The sequence below is a fragment of the Copadichromis virginalis genome, linkage group LG3, assembly GCF_057382275.1.
Source record: "Copadichromis virginalis isolate Kocher_CV1m ecotype Utaka linkage group LG3, C_Virginalis_male_GT1.1, whole genome shotgun sequence".
NCBI lineage: Eukaryota > Metazoa > Chordata > Actinopteri > Cichliformes > Cichlidae > Copadichromis > Copadichromis virginalis.
In genome coordinates, this window is record NC_140620.1 from 61,850,667 (window position 1) to 61,875,585 (window position 24,919).

Genomic DNA, 24,919 nt, shown 5'->3' on the forward strand with positions numbered 1-24,919 from the left:
TCTCTTCACTCTGCTGACAAGAGATTCAGCCCCCACTATGAGCACCTTCTAAAGAGCACCATTGAGAGTATCCTCACCAACTGCACCACTGTGTGGTATGACTCCTGCACTGGGTCCTGCAGGAAAAATATGACAACGGGTAGTGAGAGCAGTGGAGAGGATTGCAGGGTCCTCTCTTGCCTCCCTCCCCAGGAGATCTACTGCGCCTGCCTCATTCGAAAGGTCCTCTTCATTACAGAATGGTAAATGGACTGGTTCTTATATAGCGCTTTTCTACTCTTCTGAGCACTCAAAGCGCTTTACACAACTTGAGCATTCACCCATATGTATATTATGGTCTTTCACACTCATGTTTATACAAATGTAATTGTACAAATCTTCTCGAACACCACACCTGATAATTCTCTTTGAGACTTTCTAGTATAACAAGTACATGTAAACATGTTACCAATATGAACACAAAGATTCTTATACACTTATATACTTCTTAAGAGGTCACCTGATTACCTCCCTGAGGTCGTTAGCATCACCACTGTACAAAACTCTTAAGTCACAGTACTAGGTTGAAGTGTCAAATGTTGTGCACTACAAATTCAGGAAAGTAGTGTCATCAGAGGATAAAAGTCATTAGCTCTCTGGATTTATAGTCACACTCATTAATTTATTAATGTACAATGTAGAAAAGCACTACAGATGTCACACTACCCCCGAGGGCACTTGTACTGAATGATTTGGGTCAGTGAGGGTGTGAGATGACTTACTTGATGCCAATATTTACAAGTTGTAACTTTAGTAAAAACCTAACTGAAAACATGCAAATCACTACTTATTATGTGTTTATGTGTGCTGTACATTTTCAACCCCTTTTAATGAATATTTAGTATTTAAAATTTTGCAGAATTACAAGTTTCACCTCCTGCTAAAAGTTCTCCACCAGCAGCTGGACCATCCTCTGCTGACAGTGTGGATGCTGGACCAGTCCCAGACCCAGAGGCTCTAAACCAGGAATTTATTCTTCATTTAGAGCCTGAACCAACATCTTCCCTCTGTCAGCCTCCTGCATCCTCCTCTTGATCTCTGCTTCCTCCTGCATCCTCCTCTTCATCTCTGCTTCCTCCTGCATCCTCCTCTTCATCTCTGCTTCCTCCTGCATCCTCCCCTCTGTCTCTGCTTCCTCCTGCATCCTCCTCTTCATCTCTGCTTCCTCCTGCATCCTCCTCTTCATCTCCACTTCCTCCTGCATCCTCCTTGTCTGTTCTTCCTCCTGCATCCTCCTCTTCATCTCTGCTTCCTCCTGCATCCTCTTCTTCATCTCTGCTTCCTCCTGTATCTTCCTCTCTGTCTCTGCTTCCTCCTGCATCCTCCTCTTCGTCTCTGCTTCCTCCTGCATCCTCCTCTTCGTCTCTGCTTCCTCCTGCATCCCCCTCCTGCATCTCTGCTTCCTCCTGCATCCCCCTCTTCATCTCTGCTTCCTCCTGCATCATCCTCCTCTTCATCTCTGCTTTCTCCTGCATCCTCCTCTTCATCTCTGCTTCCTCCTGCATCCTCTTTGTCTCTGCTTCCTCCTGCATCATCCTCTTCATCTCTGCTTCCTCCTGCATCCTCCTCTTCATCTCCACTTCCTCCTGCATCCTCTTTGTCTGTTCTTCCTCCTGCATCCTCCTCTTCGTCTCTGCTTCCTCCTGCATCCTCTTCTTCATCTCTGCTTCCTCCTGTATCTTCCTCTCTGTCTCTGCTTCCTCCTGCATCCTCCTCTTCGTCTCTGCTTCCTCCTGCATCCCCCTCCTGCATCTCTGCTTCCTCCTGCATCCGCCTCTTCATCTCTGCTTCCTCCTGCATCATCCTCCTCTTCATCTCTGCTTCCTCCTGCATCCTCCTCTTCATCTCTGCTTCCTCCTGCATCCTCTTTGTCTGTTCTTCCTCCTGCATCTTTGCTTCCTCCTGCATCTCTGCTTCCTCCTGCATCCCCCTCTTCATCTCTGCTTCCTCCTGCATCCTCCTCTTCATCTCTGCTTCCTCCTGCATCCTCCTCTTCGTCTCTGCTTCCTCCTGCATCCTCCTCTTTGTCTGTTCTTCCTCCTGCATCTTTGCTTCCTCCTGCATCTCTGCTTCCTCCTGCATCCTCCTCTTCATCTCTGCTTCCTCCTGCATCCTCCTCTTCATCTCTGCTTCCTCTTGCATCCTCCTCTTCGTCTGTTCTTCCTCCTGCATCCTCCTCTCTGTCTCTGCTTCCTCCTGCATCTTCCTCTCCATCTCCACCTCCTGCATCTCCCTCGATTTCTACGGTGTACACCTCGGATGTCCCAACCAAAAAAAGGAAAAGGAAAGGTTAGACGTTGTGTTATTGTAAATGTACGAAACACATGACAGGTTCGTTAAGTTTGATAAGATTTCTTTTTCATTTTGTTTCATTCTTTCATTTTCTTCAGTTTTACAGACCTCATGTAAATATTTCCTTTGTTATTTTTCAGAATGCTGAAAACACCGTACACAGAAGATTTTCAAATATGAAGAGATAGTAGACAGGAGAGTTGTAAATGTAAGTAATTTAGCCTGCTGCTGTGCAGATTTGTTTACGTCTTTGGACTTCCTGGATTTGAACTGTGCCTGACTGACTATCCATAAGCTTTTGTATTTGATGAATCTTCACTAATTCAGCCACTGAGTCTGGATTTCGCTCCAAATAGGACATTAAATAGGAACATACCACCTGATACGACCTGGTCGTGCTGCCTTCCTGATGTTTACGTTCTTTAAAGTCCTCCTGACATCATGCTCAGAAGGAGTGATTGATGTGGAGGTGCTCCTTCCCATTCAGTAACATCTGCTTCAGTTAGTTTTGCTTGTGAGCCACAATGTAAGCAGTGTTGCTTTGCTGACATGCACTCGATGCTGGCAGTACAAGCATTGTAGTGGTTCTTATGTTTTTGTAAACTAATTGTATAATATATTGAGCCATTCAATAGTACACAAATGTTTATGAGCTCCTTTTTGTATGCAACCTGCATGTCTTTCTTAACTAAATGTTTGTTTATATCATGTTTTTCAGGAAAAAGAAGAAGTTAAAGTCAAGTGGAAGCCCTGCTCAACATGGTATGTAGTAACAACTTTGTTGGACGGGAACAGACATTCATACTGTTGATAAATAGTTATCACCTCAATTTGAATTCATGTATTTAGACTAAACTAAATTGGGAGCTGTTAGCTGTCAAGCTGCTCTTCTGTGAGGAGCTTGATAGCTGTCCACCTCCAAAGTCCATTATGAGTTTTGGAGGTGGACATGGTCAACACTTTTAAGAGTTGGCATAAGACTTCACTTCTTTATAGAGCTTATAGTTAGGGCTGGTTCAGCTCAGCCCTTAGTTATGCTGTCATAGGACCAGACTGCTGGGGGTTAGTGTCCCCCCCCTCCCCCCTCTGTCTGTCTCTTTCAGGGTTATGCAGGCTCAGTATTGGTTGAAGATGCAGTCACGTCTCCTTTTACTAAAAACTCTCCCCCTCTCCCTCACCACCATCTGTAAACGCACATGTCTCAGTAATGCAGTTCATGCATGTTACTAACTAAACTTCTTCCCTGGAGTTTCTGTGCTCTCTCATCCAGCAGGTTCTGAAGGATCGTGGCTGCTGCTGTGGTCCTGCTTGACGTCTGCTTCATATATTATTACTCTCTGACTTGATTTGATTCATTTATATTACAATGAAGGTGTATAAAGCATGACATGAATATAGAAGATATTTCATCCTAAAAAATTGTCATATGTCACAACCTAAATGATCCTATTTTGTGTGTGTGGTTGTTGTTTGTTGTGTTTTTCTCCTGACAGTGGCAAAGTGTGGGATGACACATGGGAACCTGCGCAGTTTTACACACAGTAAACCAGGCACCACAGGTCGCAGAGATCGCACAGTTCACAGTTTGTAGTTCAGCATAAAAGTTCAAAATAAGATATTTACTGTACAATTCTAACCAGTGTCAGTCTCTGTTTCACTCTCTAACTGTGGCTTAAGTACATAAAACACTCATGAATCTGATCCATCAATAATATCTTCCCAGCACTCGATATCTCATAGTTTTACATATCAGCCAACATTATTGTCTACATGCTCATAAATATAGAAGTGACTTGGCTATTATAACATATTGCAAGTTAAAGCAATACTGCACTGCACGTAAAGTAAGTAACATCTTGTATGAGGTGATTAGGGTCAGCAGTGCTGTGTATGGGAGCCTAAAGCAAAGCTAACTGCACCAGTACCAGCTTCACAACATGTTGTATATTATACGTTTCTACCTGTTTGTAATATGTCATCTGTCATGTTTAGATGCAGTGACAATTGCACATTTGGAGTCGTGGTCATATGTGGTTTTTATATACAGGGTATTATTTTTTTCTTTTAATTGTCATTTTTTTCTATTATTCTTGTTTGTTTGCACATCATTATTGTGTGCATATTGCATATGTAACATTACTTTTATTGTTAATATTATTATTAGATACCAAAGATACAATTTGATTAAGGGTTTTCCTGTCAAAATGTCAATAAAAATGCAATTACACGTGTAAACAATAGGATCAAAATACACTTTTAAAAAGTCTGTTGATCAAATACTGATTTTCAAAACATTCTAGAGGAAAATAGAAATAAAATAATCTGAATACTAACAGTGATCTTGGATGATGATGGAGGCTTGAATGGATTATTCTGTTTCAGTCAATAGGTTCATATCTATGACAATAATTTGATAAGTTTAACAGGTTGGTTCAGGCCTGGCAATACAGCAAATATTCACAAACTTTTGTTTTTGAAGAATGCTGATCTTTTTTGGGATGAAGCTATCTGGCAACATGACACAGTCCTTTAACCACATCTGTATGTCTATCATGTGGCTGTGGTACTGGGTTTTGGTTTGATGCAGGGGCGGAGCGTGGGGGTGGCTTACTGGGCTTAAGCCCGGGTTGTTTTGTCAGAAGCCCGGGGTATTTTGGAGTGTAATTTTTTCATAGTTAGATGTCTGGCTGACAACTGTATAAAACAAAAACTACACACAATATTCGAAGCACATAGTGCACACTGTGGGAATTTACGACTGTGCGTGAATCCCCCCTGATATTGGTATGATCCGAGCTCAGGCACTAAGCGACTGAGCGAGGGGGCGGGGCAGCTGCTACCTGTGTGCGCTGTTGGAGAAACGGAGCCAGCCATACTAAGGAGAGCTTAAGTTCGACCAGGTACCAAAGCAAATCATTCATACCGTACAAATAATGTAAATATGACGGTGCATCACGAAAGATTGATATCAAACTGATCACTTGACCCATATTACGTTACTTGCTCTTCAAGTGAATCAACAAATGGCGAAATGAAAAGCTGTTAAGTCTAATTGTTGAATGTTGCCATTGTGTTTCTTAAATTTGTACAGTCTTAGTTTAAGCAGTAGGATCAAAGCTATTCCTTTGATCCTGATCACCTCTCCAGCCACTCTGTGCTGGGGGAGGTTTCATTGTAGATACATCCTATCTGAAAGATCTGTTTCTTTTGATGTAAGCTTCCTGGGTTTATGACCCTTTGGTCAGCAGGAGGTCTCACACACACACACACACACACACACACACACACACACATTCTCACATAACACACACACACACTTACATACAGTGCCTTGTCTACGTAACCAAAGGGGGGTTGCAAGGGGAGGTGTTTTGTAAACTATTGTTTGAAGTTTGTCAATAAAAGGCAGCGAGAGGAGGCCACCATTGGGGTTCTTTGTCGTTCTGGACACAGATGAGAGGCCTCCCTTGCGCAAGTAATGGATCGATCGACTGTCTTGTTTTCTTCATGATGAATAAGTCTCTAGAATTAGCGGGGTTTGTGGAAACACAGACCCAACAAAAGCCGAACAAATGCTATTTTTTTAGAGAGTCTTAGCTTACGTGTGTTTATTTCATATTTTCAGTTTTTACCCTCCCCGACTAAATCGGTTTCAGTTATGTACTGAAATATAAGAATGGACATTAGAGGCTTCTTTCAAAGAAAAAACTCAGGTAAATGTTATTTTATATATTATGCTTTGTATGTTGTTCAGTATATTGCTATGCAAAACAAGAGGCATTTGAGTACACAGCAGGATATTCACATTTGTAACCAGATATTTACATACACTTTAGGGATAAAACATAAAACATTTTTACTGTACAACATCAATTTAGAGTAAACTTTTGTTTTAGAAAAATATTGAAATATCTTTTGAATTAGTTAAATGTCAGAATAAAGAGAGACAGAGCTGTCTGTTTTTTTTATCACTTTCATCAAATTTAGGAGTACATATACACTAAGTTTATTGTTAATTAATAAGAAACTCCAGACGATTCCATTCTGAGCTGAAGAAGCTTCTGATAGGTTAGTAGAGTCCATGTGAGTAAATTGGTGGCACAGCTGTGGATGCATATAAGGCAAAACACAGAGCCTGTTTCTGTGACATGGGAACATCAAGAGATGTCAACCAAAACACCAGAAAAACAACTATGGAGCTCCATAAGTGTGGCTCAATTTTGAATACAATTTGGTGCCATTTACAATTAAGAAATACAGATAGTTTCTCACTTTACTCTTAAAGTTAACAAATATGTTTTTTATATTTATCAATCTAAAAAAATAAACATTTAGTCTGTAGGGGTGCAACGATATTCGTATCGATATTGAACCGTTCGATACAGTGCTTTCGGTTCGGTACGCATATGTATCGAACAATACAACATTTGTAATTTATTTTATCAACTTTCCTTCTGACGATGCTGTCTGTGTGGAGCGCTCAGTGAATCTGCGTTCGACTACTCCGCCTAGGCTGCACTGTCGAGTGCAGATCCACTGAGCGCTCAACACAGACAGCATAGTCAGAAGGAAGAGCGCAGGGCAAGCTAGCAAGACAGAAGTTAAGCTCTCCTTGCAACATGGACCTCCCCCACCCTCATTCAGATCTGGCGTTTGGAATTATTTTGGTTTTCATGTGACGTATGACCCTGAAGGTAAGCGAGTCATGGACTAAAGTAAAACAGTATGTTGGATGTGCCATGCAATGCTCAATTACATGGGTGGGAACTAGTGTGTTAGCGCAGTTAGCTCGTTAACGTGTTGGCCGTCTAGCCCCATGCACGGGGCGATCGGCGGTAGCTCGTTAACGGAGATTTGCCGTGTTGTGGCGTTAAGGTCATTTCAACGAGATTAACCTGAAAGCACTAGTGGGAACACAACGAATATGACTGCACATTTACGCCGACATCATCCTAGTGCAAAGACAAAAACAACAAGCATGCTACTAAATTTAGCCGAGTCATTTAGACAGCTGTTAGCACATGATTCTCCTTATGCTGCTGAGAATATAGCCCAGAAGAAGCGGATAGTATAGCTTTTATTTTGGAAAGAGACATTTCTCTGTAATAAACTCTCTTTTACAAAGATGAGTGATTCCTCAATCAGATACAGGGCTTGCAATATCGCTAGCCCGACGTCCTGGGGCTAGCGATTTTTTTCAGTCGGGCTACCAAAATCTATCTCTTCCCTGCCCGTCGGGCTATTGTAGGAAGGAAAAATATATGTCAATGCTTTTGCATTCTGTCAGAAATGTAGCTGGGTAATTATGTCATTGAATCGGTGAGCCACTGTCAATATGTGACATATTGAAATTGCGTTTGAATTTGCACTTGTTTTTTTGCTTTCACTTTGCAATCGTGCGAACTGTGTATAGAGAGCGACAGCACTGATCTGTGAGTGATGATAATTTGTGCACCAATTCCTCTGACATCGTCTTATTAATCGTTAGCTTACTATGCAAACATGACAAGTGAAATCTCCCGCAGCAAGCTTAAACATGTGAGAGGTTGATCGCGCAGAGAATCGCTGAGCTTATGTGAGTCCGTGTGTAAAAGCAGCAGGATATATATTTTAGTTCTGCTGAGCCAAATAAGACAGGTCAGGGTGAAGAAGTGACAGCCAAAGAAAAGCTTACCACAAAATGGAGAAGTTATGACAAATGAGACTATAAGGCAAAAAGAAAGTGCAGCTTTATGGTTTCATGGACAAAATAATTTCTGTGGCTGCAATATGACAAGCTAAATAACCAGGGCTGCACATAAGTGGTCCACAGGTGCGCATTCGCTGTCAAAATAAAAAACACGCACAAGGGTTAGGGTTGAACTTAAAAACTGTACTTTTGAGTTAAAATATATATTTATAATTTTAATAAATGACAAATTAAAAAGGCATGAACATTTTTTTTGTATCGAAAAAATATCGAACCGTGACACCAAAGTATCGAACCGAACCGTGAATTTTGTGTATCGTTGCACCCCTATTAGTCTGATTTGATGTTACAATTAAAAAAGTGTTTGTGTTTTGATCTGAAGAGTACATAAATATCTGGTTTCAACTGTATATTTGATGATTGTCAGCACAGAGAGGGAGAGAGGAACAGAGGGAGAGAGAGGAACAGAGAGGGAGAGAGAGAATGAGGACAGAACAGAGATGGAACAAGAGCAGGTGAGACACACATGTTAGTCAAATGGTTATTTACCAAAAGTATCACCGTATCATAGGTCCTCATGTATCTCGTACCTAGTGTTTCTTTTTAGGTTTGCTATTTTTCAAATTCTACATTTATTAAGCTTGAACATTTATTAGGCTTGTTTGCACAACAAGGCTAAATAATTATATAAACTTTTCTCAATCTAAATATTGTACTTTGGTAGAATTAAAAAATAAGTGTAGTACAGGTCTATGATTATTTTTAGTGCTATCATCTAGTTCTGATTCTGGTTCTGTCTTGGTTAAATCCTAAGTAGTGATGAGTTTGAACTGTTGTAGTCCTGTTTTAATTCCGGATCAGTTCTGGGTCTGGTTGAATTGGGGTTTAGTCCCTGTGTCTTGATACAGCGCCGACTTTGTTCTGCCTTGCTGCTTAATTAAAAAACTAGTTTAAGGTGTCCTGCATGTGTGATATATATTTTTCCCTATATGAAGTCATTCTTTTTTGAACAAAACTCAAAACAGAGCCTATTAATCTTTCAGTCATTTCTAACCCCCCCCCCCCCCCCCCCCCAAAAAAAAAAAAAATACCACATGCATACTACCCTTTAGGGCTAAGCCCCGGGTGTTTCAAATGTCTGGCTCCGCCTCTGGTTTGATGCATATGCAGGTTACAGTTGGGGAATGGCAGTATGTTGTGGATTGATTTGGCATGTTCAACCACTGTTACACCAAACTCTCTCACTTATAACATGATCAAGGCCTCTTACCCAGTGTCATGGATTCTCTGTGGTTTTGGGGACACAGGTCCAAAGTCTGAGGCAGTAAGTCAGATCAAAGAAGGCCATGATTCTAAAATGGGAGTTTACTCGTGTCATTGTGTATATCCAGGAATATGTGCCTGAGGATAGTTGTCATCAAATCAATATTAAATCAAAGTATTCCTTAATTACCACAGCTGGCATGAGTTCTCCAAAGCTGCCTGCTGTCTCAGGATCTGTCTCCAAAAAGAACCAGGGAGCGCTAACATGTTATGTTCTAGACTGATGAAGACAATGCACATTAAACATAGTATAAACTTACTATGTTAAGTAATGTGAAGAGGATGCCTTTAGCTCCTATTGGGTTGGTTCCTTGATCAGTGCAATACAGAATCATTTATCTGGTTTGATGTAATGTCCTTAAAACACATCAAAATGAGGCTCTGTAGTCTGTGTGGCCTCCACATGCCTGTATGACCTCACTACAACACCTGGGCATGCTCCTGATGAAGTGGCAGATGGTCTCCTGATGGATCTCCTCCCAGACTCCAGGACTAAATCATCTGCCAACTCCTGGACAGTCTGTGGTGCAGTTGGTGGATGGAGTGAGACATGATGTCCCAGATGTCCTCAAATGGATTCAGGTCTGGGGAATGGGCGGGCCAGTCCACAGCATCAATGCCTTCGTCTCGCAGGAACTGCTGACACACTCCAGCCACATGAGGTCTAGCGTTGTCTTGCATTAGGAGGAACCCGGGGCCACCCGCACCAGCATATAGTCTCACAAGGGGTCTGAGGATCTAATTTCAGCACCTAATGGCAGTCAGGCTACCTCTGCCGAGCACATGGAGGGCTGTGCGGTCCCCCAAAGAAATGCCACCCACACCATGAGTGACCCACTGCCCAACCATTATGCTGGAGGATGTTTCAGGCAGCAGAAGGTTCTCCAATATGTCTCCAGACTCTGTCACAAGTACTTAGTGTGAACTTGCTTTCATCTGTGAAGAGCACAGGGCGCCAGTGGCAAAGTTGCCAATTTTGGTGTTCTCTGGCAAATGCCAAACATCCTGCACGGTGTTGGGGTGTAAGCACAGCCTTACCTGTGGACGTCGAGCCCTCATACCACCCTCATGGAGTCAGTATCTGACCGTTTGAACAGACGTAGATATTTGTGGCCTGCTGGAGGTCATTTTGCACAGCTCTGGCCTTTCTTTCCTACCCCACAGTACCTTTCCTTATCTTTTGTTTCCTACTCTTTTACTTAGTCTTTGATCACGGTTGTCTTTCTAGATAATTAATGTCATTTGTTCTGGGGCGAGTCACTGGCTCGGGTGCATTCTGGGACTGTCAGTTCACCAGTGTGCTGGCATGCTTCTTAACAAACACACCACTACAGCAAACATCTCAGTTGTACTTGTTGATTTTTTCAACAAAACACTGAACAAAAAATGTCCTTGTGAGTGTGCTGCCTGGTGCTTTTACATTTTGTGATAATTTGAGCAGCCCAGAAAGCATCCCATGAATTAAATGAGGTTATTGTATCTGAACATGTGCACTAGTCATTAAATTAGATGGGAAAGAATGATTCAGGGTAAACACCTGCACCAAGGGAATTACATTTTTCTTCTCAACATGTAAAATGTCTGTTGATAAGCAATTTCTGAAACAGACATTATAAAAATCACATTAAACAGATGTGATTAACTTTTTATTCTAGCAAACATAACATCAATGATGACACAATCAGTCTTCATCAGAAGTGCTCAAATCACTCTCATCGTCTGAAACGTCCTCCTCCTCCTCTGAGTCCATTTCCAGGAGTGGTTGGTGGCTGAGGATTCTCTTGTACATGTCCTTTACTTTGAGCGTTTCAGCTTTCAGTTCACTTTGTTGTTTTAAACCAGGCTATGGAGTCCTTTCTGTGCATCCTCCGACATGCCAACAAGGGAGGCTGTAAAAACAACAAAACTATTAAATATAAGTAAAACAAACAAACAGACAAAAAAACTCACCTCATAAACACAAGGAATTAGGATCATGTAATTAAACTTTTTTTTAAGGGAGAAGGCAGTGTTAGCTAGCAACCCAAATATAGGTAAAAGATCCAGTAAGACTTTATCATCTGCTATTATTTTCAATCAATTCATCACCAAATGTATAAATAAATAAAAGATGTGCTTACAGTCTGAGAAGATTGTCCCCAACACCACAGATCGCATTCGCAACACTGTCCAGTGATGCTGCATCTCCCTGCAAAGGATCATCTCCTCCTCTCTCAGGCGCCTCACAGCCATCACCTTCTCAAAGACCTTTCTCTTTGTCCGGAGGTCAGCAGCAGCTACAGTTTAACAACATCAGATGGGAAAACATAGCAGCATATTATGATTCAAGAACAAACCATTCAACTACTGCTCAGATACTGGGAGTTTGTTTAAAAAGGATATTTAGAAATCAAGAGCTTACGTTCACTTGTGCTCTGCCAGGGCCAAACGTCGGTCTGCATGAGGGCATCACTGGATACGATTTGCTTTGTTGCTTGTTTCCTTGTTGTAGTCGTCAACAGCAGCCGCCAAGCGTTTCTTCTCATCTAAGATGACCTTGTGAATTCTGTGTCGCCTCTTGTTGCTATCTGTAAATAATCATAAAAAGGAACACCTTCACATAATGCATATATTTACATTTTAATCTACACTCATCAATTTGTTTGCTAGAACAAATCACATCCAGCTTAAACAAACCTGGATCTGATTTTATTCTGTTTACAAAGTAGCTGTACAAGCTGTACAAACTGAGCATCAAACGGTCCGTTTCAAAGAAACTGTGACACCATTTTGTCTGTAAAGACTTTGTGTTCGCACTCTGATGATGACGACAAGCTCCTCTACTCGCATATCGCATATCCAAGTGTGAGCTTTTGCATGCATGACGGAGAGAAAAGGACGCATTGACAAGAGGTTCCTCAGCTCAGGGCACTGCTGAGCCACGCTGGTTAAATATGGGAAATATTTACAGGCCACATCGGAGCAAAGGAACATAATATGTCCTGGGACGCTAGCTGCCAACTTCCTCTGGAGAAAAAGGGGGTAAGCAAAGATCTCCCCTCGAAACATGTTCAATGCAGCTAGGAGGACTAACAGCAAACAACCAGCTATTTCCATGCCCTCTTCATCCAACTTCCCAGTGGACTTTTTGCTCGACTCCTTTGCTGCAGTCCAAGATGAAGATCCACACAACCCTTTCCCTGGGACCTACACACTCAAAGACACGACGTGATTACGCCCTATCAGGGACAAACTTTTTAACACTAATGCAAAAGAATTAGCTGAATTAGCCTTAAGTCACGTTCACACAACACCTCATAAAAACCATTTTTTTATTTTTTAAAAACACATGGTGACAAAATGAAGTATGCATTAAGATAAAGTCAAGTAAATAGTATTACGACAACACCAAGAGAAAAACAAAATAAATATCCACCCATCCAAATATGTATCCACACACACACACACACGTATGAGTATATGGTTATGGTGTTAACGTCATTTTAACAAGATAAAATGACGTTGTTACGTCTGGTTCAGTTTGGGTAAGAAGGAAAAACAGCCGAGTCCGTGTAGGTGACAAACATAGTGATTTTATTACATGCTTCTAAGACAGAAGCATGGGAAGACAAGCGTACAGCCACAGATCTCCAAAGAGTGGACCGTTCCCCATCCTTATATAAACCCATGATGACATCACACAGTTAGACCTTACTGGAAATGATAACAGTCTCCCCATAGTCCAAAGTTCTCCTTATACAAACATCAGATGATACTTTAGAGAAAAACAAGTGTGTGACATGTCATGTTGTGCAGTTCTGTGAGCCTGTGTGTCCAACTAGAGAATGTCCTGACATGACCTCCCTGTGTAAATAAGGGTGAACGTGCGTGTTTACATAACTCTCTATGTGCATGTTCTGATGTAGGCCTGCAAATGAATTAGAACAAGGTCCTGCTGGACCCTCCAGTTATGGACGGTGAATACAATGCTGTGGATACCATTTGAGACTTGATTACAATGATGATAACCTGCATACATTAATCTTTACTCAGATTACCATAGATATAAAACAAAGATTATACTGTCATCAGATTCCACAATGGTAAATGATTAATGATTGATACTTCTAATTATAACTGTGATCATAAGAATACAAAATAAAATATCTCCTGGTCACATTCCTCCTCTTTGGGCTGGCTTGCCAGCCCAACTCACACCAGGATTTGTCTCCAAACCAAACAAACACGGTATGACACTTATCAACCCCAACACCTCCGTTGTTTTCCAATTTTCCCACAACCCAGCTGTTCTTTTAGCTTCAGACTCGAGTTTCAGCCTGTCACGCTTCAGGCCCCTTCACCACCTCCTCTTGGAGTGAAGAAACGCCCTCGGATTCTTCTTTCTTCGACTTCAGTCGTTACACAGATCTGGGGATTATTCTGCCCCACTTTCAAACAAAGATCTGTGTGTTTGTTGTCCGTTGTCACCGCCGTGTCCCCCTTTTTGCCAAAAGCCTCTCGAACCTCGTTGGTCACTGGTGTTCCTAGTTTTCGCCAACCCCTTCCTGGTTATCGCTGTGGTTATGGGATCCATCTTCTCAAGGAGCCCCAAGACCATGACACTTGACCCCAGTTGCTGTGAAGGGTCCCCATATCTCCGTGTCCCTGTCTGGTGTCTGTTCCCTTCTCTGCAAGAGACAGAAAGCCAACACCTCTCCTGCGCTGGCTCTCCTAACCTAATGTTGTTGACTTTGTTTATTCCAATCCTATGCCATGCTTATGTGTGTAAGCGTGCATGCACTGAACCCTCTGCACGTGAAGTCAATAGCTCCAATATATCAATCCGATCCGTTGTCGGATGAAGCTTTTGAGCTTCACAGACTAAGTGCCAGCTCCTTATAAGCACATTTGCAATGTGTGTATAAAAATGAACAACAGACCTCAAACAAATTGGGCATTCTTAATTCTAACTTGAGTGTAGTACTCAGTTTCTGATCATTTAATTATGCTTCTCACTCGTTCCCTAAATTATCTAGAAACCTTTAATTTTGCCATACCTAAATTATTAAAACACAAACCAAATCATAGACCCCCTATATAGCTTTTGCCTTTATGAGCACACTTCAATAATGAGCAACAACCTGCAATCTGTACCAAAAATCTTCATGGTCACACCTGCAATTAAAGATCAAATGCACTTTATACCTGTTTTAATTCTTCCTTATATAGAACCTCCTCAGTTTCAGGTTAGTTTCAATTAGTCTCAATTAATTGTTCTAGTTATATTTTGCAATTCAGCTAAAAAGCAAACCTGTTAAAGTAAACAGCTTATTTACAACCACCTGCAAATCATAAGAGTAATAAAAGATTCAGCACAACAGACAAGTATCATGTTCAGGTTTCTCCAATCATTAAATCACTTTTATTGCCACAATTTGTTTTATTCACACTTGGGCAATATTACTCCAAGAGAGAGAGAGAGAGAGAGAGAGAGAGCCCCTAATGGCCAGTTAGTGGGCTCTAGGTTAAACTGTCCCCAAATTAGTTATTTGTTATTATTACTTGTTTTCATGTCACTTGTCTGTTTTCTACTGCACCCTTCTCACCAAAGCAAAGCAAACATTAGCAGCATATTGACCGTAGTCAGCCATCCACATCCCATAGATGCTATAAAAACATTTCCTGTAAAAGAATCACACATAAATTCATCCACCCTCTTGTTCTATCTCGGTGGAGGTTAACCTTAAGTCGTAGTCAAGTCTTGTCAGCTTTTACCAGTCAGTCCGTTTGTTTTATTTCCAGTCTTTCATCCATTCATTCATTCATCCATTTTTTCTTTCTTTGCTGATAGTGGAAACCATCGCCGCATTTAGATTTCCGCCCTCAGCAAAATGACGTCATCTCAAAAAGAAAACAAGAACTTGAGTTTGGATTACCTCGATGAATCCTTTTTTGGGCAGGGACTCTCATTTTCTAATTGTCCCCATAAGTGGTTTCCTCCAGAGCCAATTCTAATGCGGAGAAACTCACTTACAACAATTTTCTCGCCGACGTGTAATGCTTGTAATTTCCGATGTGCAGATCTGCTTAAAGAAAAGATTCACAAACAAAAATCAGTGCACTGTTCAAAATATAAAACAAAATAAAATGAAAGATAACAAAAACAAAAATGCAGACGCCCGGGTCTTAGGACTTGTCACTGAATATTCCTCCCATCAATAAAAATACCCACCTAAACCTACACAGAGTCAAGTCAACACCACCTCAACCTTTTCCTATTCCTAAACCTATATGTTTTGCGTTCGTGAAACAAAATAGAACCGTTTCCATATTAAGTAATTTGAGCTCTTGAAATGTTTTAATTCTCTTAATTCTGCCTGTTTATTTCAACACTTATTCAATGACTTTTATTCAACTGCTACTTGGTCACTCAAATTTTACCTGTTCAAATTGCCTAGGGTTCAACAAAGTCTAGATCCCCGTTATCATGAAACTTGAACGGGTGTACGATGATTTACTTACAGTAATTTAGAATCATCACTCAACCTAGCTCTACTACTGGCACTGCGTGACTTTTCTCACACTGGAAACCAGAATTTAGTACAGAACTTTAATACCTCAGGCAATCGTGTTCAAGGGCTGCCCCCCCTTTCTCTTCTTCTTTGTCCGTGTGTTCCTCCTTTTATTAAATCTCCATCACAATGATGTGGCGCTCTGAAATAAGACTCACACTGTTAATTCATCGTTTTCACTCTGCACCACTGCTCAGGCTGTTTTCTTTTCTTTTTAGTGTACAGTAAACAATTGAGTCGAGGCCTTAAGCCCCAGATATCTCGCACGGGCATCGTTTTCATAACCAAACCGCTCTGGACTCTGCTCCCCAAACCACACAAATGCCCTCTGGGCTTATTATTGTAACAAATTCTGTATTTGACTTTGTCGTGTGCAGCATTGAGCCTTTGTTAATAAAGCATTCTTCATTGCAGCAGCTGGAGCATTGTGTGTCACTTCTTAGTGAATTGAATCAACATTTTGATTTTGGTGCATGGGTGTGTATCAGTTTTCACTCACTCAACGAGTGCATAAGTGTTCATGTGTGTGTTTCTCTTCATTCTAAGTCGGCGGATGCAGAAGTGTGTGTTCGTGTGTTGGTGTATGTTTGTGTTCATCACCTTCCTGTTCTGTAGTTTGGGTAAACCAGTGGTCTGAAGCATGCCCTGAGGTCCTGCCCTCCTCTTTGGGTCTGTTTGCATCCGTTGTTGCAGCTGCCTGCATCTTCTCCTTGTAACTTGACCCTTTTGCTTCTGTAGCTCCTTCCGGGCTTGCTCCTGCTGTTGGAGCTTTGCATCAGGTCTGGCGACCTCCTGCTCCAGCAAGCTTCCGCCTGATTTCAAGTCCTGTATGTGGGACTCCAAGTCTGAGTGATGGGTTCAATTAGCAGCCAGCTCCTCCGGAGCCATGCTCAGTTTCTGCTCTGATGCCTTGAGCTCTTACTGAGGGCAAAAACCTCAGAGTCTTTTCCTTCCACGTCAGATTGGAGTCTATTTATGTTGTCCTTACTTTGCTCCACGGCCTTCTGCAGCTCTGCTGTTCGGCTCTTCTCAGAGGTCAGCATTCTTTTGCTCACCCACCCTTTTCCTCCGGGCTTAATGCGCGTCTCGTCACAGCTTTGTCAGCTGAAGCTTTAGCGTTCTCCATCTCCGCTGCATGAGATTGTTTTCTGCAGCACTGTTGACATCCTCAAGTTGTTGTTGTGAGTCCAGCTGCTGTGGCCTTCAGGGGTCAAAGGGTCAAAGATGGTCGCGGAGAGGGCAACGATGATAGCGGGGAGAGCAGGAGTTCAGGTCATCTTCGGCTTTCAGGGCCGTCAAAGCAGCCAGTAATCAAACATAAAGAAAAAACAAAACAAAAACAGGCGAACAGGAAAATGATGTTGTGTTGGCTGTGTTATTCAGAGAGGGGAGAAACAACGGGGGCCTCCTCTCCCCCTTTGTCATGGCTCAACAAAGACATTCATTTTTTTCATGTTGTGAAGATTTCATGTGGTTTTTAAAGCGGTCTGGTAAATCCAAATGACCTTTGACAGGTGCCCACATATACTGCGGGCCGAGGGTAATTCAAAACAATGTAGCAATGTACAATTTGCAATAAAACCTGCAAACACATCTATTGTGTATGTACTGTGTGACAAAAGAGCAACTTACCATTTATGGTTACAAGAGCCACAATTGCACCGGGTGAAACCTCAACGTTACAGAGGTTTCACTCTGGGGCCTTGAAAACTGGAGGTTGAACCCATACCCCCTCACCCTTGAAGAACGTTTATCATGGTTTAAGGATTTGGTTTTTTTTCAGTGGTCAGACTGGAGAGCACTGCAGCGGGTGTTTAATGAGGTCGATAAGACTATCAAGAGAGACAAGGTCAACTCTTCTTATGAGAATATTAGGAAGCGTCTTGTATATGATCAGTTCGCACATGGCCCGAAGATTGGTTTACCTTCTGCCATGTTCAGGCCAAAAATCATCAAAAACCCTGAGGACTGAAAAAAGAAAAAAAAATGGTAGGTTGTCTCTGTGTGAGAGACGTTGGCATTATACTCGATATTTTTAACTCTTTGTACTGCCTCACCAAGAAAAATACAATGAAAAAATTATTTGTTCATATTTTCTATTCCTTTAGGTCAATAATGATCACAATCAAAAAAAAAAAAATATACACACCTTATAGTTTTTTAAATATTACCCTCTACCAAACGGTTGAGATGTCGCTCTATGGTACAACTACATAAAGTTCTACAGACATAACTAGTAGAAAAAAGTAAAGGTTATACTCATTTTGCAAAACAATAACTACCAAATTTTGTGTTTGACCCACTTTATTGTGGTAGTAAAACATCAAACTTTGTTGGATTCCATTTCAACAGTGGGCGTTATAATAACAAACCACAAAATGTATAAAACACAAAAATATTGTAAATTTGATCAAAAACTTGATCTGCAATTACCGAAAATTCATAAACATACAAATTCACTTTTGACCTGTTGTTAACATAAACTTTTCACTGTAGTGTTGGAACAGCACTAACATTTTTTATTTTATTGTCCAGAAAATTCTGGTGGTATATTATATACCATTGCCATTTTGCACTGAAAAATTTGAGAACACACTGAAACAGTTCTGGCTCTTTTCTTTTGCCGTTCATGCAACTTCACCAATACCCCTTGATGATTAGATCTTCTGGTGGTACACTGCAAAGCATTCCTGACTGGCATTCAAGCACAAGAAAACGTTGCATTTTTGGCATTTCCATCTTGAGACGCCCTTTGGACAGTAATTGCATCAGCCTCGCTTGTCACAGTGAAGTGGCCAATGCCCAAAGCAGTCATATCGCACACCTGGCTGTGGGTGTGAGGGTCTTGGTGTGTATCGTTTCTTTGGTGGTGGTGGAGAGCTGGATGATGGTCGGCCACCTTTGGATGCTGGCTTCTTGACTTGTTTCAAGCTATGCTCAACTGCCAGGCAGAATCTTTTGAGTGTGATTGGTTTCTGGTTTAGTTGTCCACATTCCCTCTTGTAGACCAGCCAGGAATTTGCAATGGACAGATCAAGCATGTAACCAAAGAGTGGCAGGTACCATCTTGTAGACTTGGCTGGGGTCTTGTACAGGTGTACCAGCATGTCAGAGAAATCTATCCCTCCCATATGCTCATTGTATGCAGGGATGAGTGATGGGCATGGGATCATAACTTTCGCCTTGGACTCTTTGCTCCAGCGTTTGACAGTTGAAAGTGGCATGATCCCAGAAGCATTACTTAGCAGGTTCACACATTTGTTGTCAAACCATTTAACTGCGATCACACCTTTGGCAGACCTGTAGTCAAAAGCTCCACGCCCTCTCTTCATCAGCTCTTTGTCTGTCATCAAAGTGGCTCCACCTGTGCGATTTGGTCGAACAGTGCCAATGCACCTGACACCCAATGAGGTGTCTAGGTGCTGGACCAGTTTAAAACTGGTAAAATAGTTGTCACAGAACACAACAGAAAGCCTTGGCTGTGTTATGGTTTGGCAAAGTGTTGTCACCACTTTGGCTCCCTGAGAATTTTCAGGTACAAGGGCCAGGTAGGTGCGTTGTCTTGCTCTATGAAAGGATTTGCAATCCATCTAATAAACATTAAAAAAAAATAGAATTGTAGAAATATAGTTTGTTTGATTTCCATGTGTCATTTAAAACTGTACTTTAAAAAATAATCACAGAAAGTGAGTAAATCTTTAAACATTAGAACATTTTGTAACATACAGTATTTGTCATGGAAAAATTTAAACATGTCATATTTACATGTATAGATCATTAAATTATTTATATTCAATAGTAAATAGTCAATTTCATATGTTAAAACAACAGTTATAAACATTAGCTAAGTTTTGCTACTCTTACCATCAATTGACAAATCAACCGTTTGGTTGAGCATGTTTTTAAAAAAATATTATGGATTTATTACAGCTATTTTCTGGTATCAAATGACATAATCATGTTCAGTAAAGACTCTGACATGTTTATACTGCAGAAAAATGTACTTACAGTGGGGCAAAAAAGTATTTAGTCAGCCACCGATTGTGCAAGTTCCCCCACTTAAAATGATGACAGAGGTCAGTAATTTGCACCAGAGGTACACTTCAACTGTGAGAGACAGAATGTGAAAAAAAAAATCCATGAATCCACATGGTAGGATTTGTAAAGAATTTATTCGTAAATTAGGGTGGAAAATAAGTATTTGGTCAATAACAAAAATACAACTCAATACTTTGTAACATAACCTTTGTTGGCAATAACAGAGGTCAAACGTTTACTATAGGTCTTTACCAGGTTTGCACACACAGTAGCTGGTATTTTGGCCCATTCCTCCATGCAGATCTTCTCGAGAGCAGTGATGTTTTGGGGCTGTCGCTGAGCAACACGGACTTTCAACTCCCGCCACAGATTTTCTATGGGGTTGAGGTCTGGAGACTGGCAAGGCCACTCCAGGACTTTCAAATGCTTCTTACGGAGCCACTCCTTTGTTGCCCGGGCGGTGTGTTTTGGATCATTGTCATGTTGGAAGACCCAGCCTCGTTTCATCTTCAAAGTTCACACTGATGGAAGGAGGTTTTGGCTCAAAATCTCACGATACATGGCCCCATTCATTCTGTACTTAACACGGATCAGTCGTCCTGTCCCCTTGGCAGAAAAACAGCCCCATAGCATGATGTTTCCACCCCCATGCTTCACAGTAGGTATGGTGTTCTTGGGATGCAACTCAGTATTCTTCTTCCTCCAAACACGACGAGTTGAGTTTATACCAAAAAGTTCTACTTTGGTTTCATCTGACCACATGACATTCTCCCAATCCTCTGCTGTATCATCCATGTGCTCTCTGGCAAACTTCAGACGGGCCTGGACATGCACTGGCTTCAGCAGCGGAACACGTCTGGCACTGCGGGATTTGATTCCCTGCCGTTGTAGTGTGTTACTGATGGTGACCTTTGTTACTTTGGTCCCAGCTCTCTGCAGGTCATTCACCAGGTCCCCCCGTGTGGTTCTGGGATCTTTGCTCACCATTCTCATGATCATTTTGACCCCACGGGATGAGATCTTGCGTGGAGCCCCAGATCGAGGGAGATTATCAGTGGTCTTGTATGTCTTCCATTTTCTGATGATTGCTCCCACAGTTGATTTTTTCACACCAAGCTGCTTGCCTATTGTAGATTCACTCTTCCCAGTCTGGTGCAGGTCTACAATGCTTTTCCTGGTGTCCTTCAAAAGCTCTTTGGTCTTGGCCATGGCGGAGTTTGGAGTTTGACTGTTTGAGGCTGTGGACAGGTGTCTTTTATACAGATGATGAGTTCAAACAGGTGCCATTCATACAGGTAACGAGTGGGGGACAGAAAAGCTTCTTACAGAAGACGTTACAGGTCTGTGAGAGCCAGGGATTTTCCTTGTTTGAGGTGACCAAATACTTATTTTCCACCCTAATTTACGAATAAATTCTTTACAAATCCTACCATGTGAATTCATGGATTTTTTTTTCACATTCTGTCTCTCACAGTTGAAGTGTACCTCTGGTGCAAATTACTGACCTCTGTCATCATTTTAAGTGGGGGAACTTGCACAATCGGTGGCTGACTAAATACTTTTTTGCCCCACTGTACCTTTAAAAGTTTTAGCCAAAACAGTCCATGTGTCCAGAGAGATTTTTTGCTTTCTGATTTCCTGGTTGGAGGGTGGCAGATGAGGCCTGCCATATCCTGACACAGTGCCATCTAGTGGTTTTTTTTTAGGATAACATAACTCAACCAAGTGGTAGAGATGGCTCAATAAGGTACTCTAGTTCATTATATATAGTCTCTCAAAATATGCTAAACCAAATGGTTGAGCAGGCAGTCAAAAATGCAATGTGTGGATTTCTTTTACAGACAACATCTGCCATATTGTGGACCGCTCAGAGTCTCCCCCTCCAGCACTGCTAATCCAGACCCCACCGACTCCGCCCCCCTCTCCAGGATGCTCACAGGACTCTGCAGGATCACACCCGTCTGAGGAAACGGAACTCAACATTAAACTCGCAACATTCCACCTGCTGTCGATGGCACTGAATGAGTATGTGCAGGAGATATGTTATGGATGCCAATCCGGTCACCCCAGCCAGTTACAACACAGTTGCCTGTTTGAGCTGCCTGTGTTTTTCTTCGAGACCTACTATGATGAGGTGATGGAAAAGCTCCGGACGCCCCGATTCATCCCGGCCATCCGTCTGTTTGTTTGCTCATACAGCGTCAGTGAGGCTAAAGCACAAATCATCAGCACTGCAGAGCGTCTTCTGTGTGAACTGAGATCAGTGCCGCACATTGTTTGCACCACTGATGAGAATGTCGGATACCTGCTAAATACCAATCATCACACCCGCGGAGTTAAATCAGCGCTGCTCCACATGATTGGAAACTACTGGTCTGGGAGACACAAGATTTAATGTACATCTGTTATAAAAACCTTACTGTGCACTACACAGAAAATTAAATAAAAACGTATGCTAACACTTTTTCTGGTCATTTGTATTTGGTCAAAGTGATTATGGAAAACACGCTGAGAAAAATATATCACAACCCTGCACACCCAGGGGGTTTAGGAAGTGTAAAGAAGCTCCGTATCGCTGTCAGTGAGGCAACAGGCTTAAAGCCGTCATTACCTGACGTGGAGCGTTTTTAAAAGGAGATGACACATATACTCTTCATAAACCTGCAAGGATAGAGGATACAGAAATGCAAGGATACAGAAATAGAGTTTTGGTTAACGGGATTGACAAACAGTTTCAAGCTGATTTGGTTGACATGCGTGAATATTCTGCGGATAATGATAATGTTAGGTACTTATTGACATGCATAAATGTGTTTTCTAAGTATGCATGGGTTAGGTGCCTTGAAACCAAAACAGGACAGGCTGTTGCTGAGACTTTTGGTGATATTCTGGGAGAGTGCCATGTGCCTGAAAAACTCCAAACAGATTTAGGGAAGGAATTTTATAATAAACATTTAAAAAACTAATGGAGCAGCATAACATCACACATTTTTCAACCTTTAGTGAAATGAAATCATGTGTGGTAGAGCGTTTTAACCGCACCTTAAAGGGGAAAATGTGGAAATACTTAACATCAGTTAACTCGCCAAGATATGTTAATGTGATCCAAGATCTTGTACAGTCCTATAACATGTCTTATCACAGCTCTATCAAAATGACCCCACCGAGGTGTGCAAAGATAATGAGAAACCCTGTACAAAATGAAACCCCAAAAACCGGTGACTTTTAAATTTAATGTGGGCGATACAGAGAGAATATCTAAACTACGAGGCATATTCTGAAAGGGTTACCATCAGACCTACACAGACGAGTACTTTACCATAAAGGAGCGTTTAGGAAGAGACCCTCCCGTATACAAACTAGAGGATCTCACAGGAGCTGCAGTGAAAGGTGTATTTTATGAACCTGAGATACAGCAGGTGACTATTGACAAAAACAAAAGGTTTAAAATAGAGAAAATACTTGGCAGAAAAAAAGAGGGCCGAAAAAAGTTAGCGCTGGTCAAATGGCTCGGTTGGCCTTCTCATTTGAATTCATGGATCCCTGAAAAAGACATCGTTGAAGTGTGATTAACAGAGATGCCGCAGCTCTGCATACTTTCATTCTGCACTAGACAAAGACTGAGGAAGGAAGGAAGGAATGGATAAAACGACAACAACGCAGGCTTTTATGTGAGCCTCTTCTCGAATGCTTCAGCACATGTTTATCCAGGCAATAAGAAATCTAATTTTAGAACAAAGCTAGCAAAACCTATTGTTTTAAATGAACCGTATGAGGTTGGTGTTATAGAATTTCAATACCCAAGACTATGGTTGTCTTTTCCACAATCAGATTCGCGATTGGAAATTTATGATCCAGTCAAAGATGGAGCATTGTCCATAACCGTGATTGAGCTGTCTGTGGGGCATTATGCATCTGTGGCGCAGATAATAAAACATTAAAACATAACACCGACATTAAAACACAATACAGTGAAGTTAGTAACTATGTTAGTGTTATGGGCCCTAGGGGCACAGTTCTCACATTTAGAGGGAGACTGGCAGGAATCTTAGGATTCAAATCAGAAGACCCGCTTGTACTTCATTATAAAAACACATACGCACCACATCCTGCAGACGTATACGGCGGAAAATAGAACATTTTTATTTATGCAGATATCGTTGATTACCAGCTTGTGGGTGACGCCCATGCGCGGCTATTAAGAGCAATAAATATAACAGACGATGACCGTCGGGGAGCCATTCTTCAATTTGACAGCCCACACTACACACCAGTCTCGAAATCCTTAATTGATGACATAGAAATTGATTTGAAAGACGACCAAAATCAACACATACCCTTTTTATACGGGAAGGTGTTTGTCAAACTCCACTTCCGACCCATAAGACACCATTTTTAGAAAATAAGGATGTCTGTCTACAACACAGATGAAGCTAAAATATGTAAGATGTTATTTAAATCAGGCTGGTGGCGAATTGAATGGTTATATTGGGACCAGCACGCAATGTGGCGCAGGTCTGGGAGGTTTGTTGCGCAGCCTGTTTAGAATTGCTGTACCGTTGTTTAAAAAAGGAGTCAGCATAGTCAAACCCCACCTAAAAACAGCAGCATCAGGCATAGTGTCTGATGTGATATCCAACATAACCAAGCCAACAGCTACTAAGCAGGATGGCAACAGCTTGTATGTGTATACACCCAAACCTTCTAAGACCCCTCCCACTGCACGCATGCGTGATACGCCGCCGCCTAAAAAGCGTAAAACGACAAAACCTGCCAGGAAAGCCACCAAACGGAGAAAACCACGCAAAGTGAAAAGACCCAGAACCAGTCGTTCAAAAACTACAGCATGTGACATCTTCTAAATGGCTCTGTTACACAACCAATCAGGAGAATGTCTAAAAACAGAGCTCGATCTTTTTACTGTCCCATACACACAAACGTCCATAGAGAAAACGACCTTTATTGAAATTCAGCCAGTTCTGCAATC

General features: G+C 41.6%; 1 protein-coding gene and 3 long non-coding RNA genes across 4 annotated transcripts in view; 3 read left to right on the plus strand and 1 right to left on the minus strand.

The window, feature by feature from the left end:
- LOC146716484 (protein NLRC3-like) overlaps nt 1-24,919 on the plus strand; it is a 368,054-nt gene that overhangs the window by 114,190 nt on the left and 228,945 nt on the right. The gene's annotated exons all lie outside the window — the stretch shown is intronic.
- On the plus strand, nt 2,265-3,146 carry LOC146716488 (uncharacterized). Its single transcript, XR_014919183.1, has 3 exons — nt 2,265-2,328; nt 2,472-2,539; nt 3,050-3,146. It is a non-coding gene; the product is annotated as an uncharacterized LOC146716488 (long non-coding RNA).
- LOC146716489 (uncharacterized) lies at nt 3,223-4,597 on the plus strand. The gene is made up of 2 exons (XR_014919207.1): nt 3,223-3,703; nt 3,825-4,597. It is a non-coding gene; the product is annotated as an uncharacterized LOC146716489 (long non-coding RNA).
- LOC146716490 (uncharacterized) lies at nt 12,896-17,287 on the minus strand. Its single transcript, XR_014919182.1, has 2 exons — nt 14,498-17,287; nt 12,896-14,463 (listed from the first exon to the last, which is right to left on the minus strand). It is a non-coding gene; the product is annotated as an uncharacterized LOC146716490 (long non-coding RNA).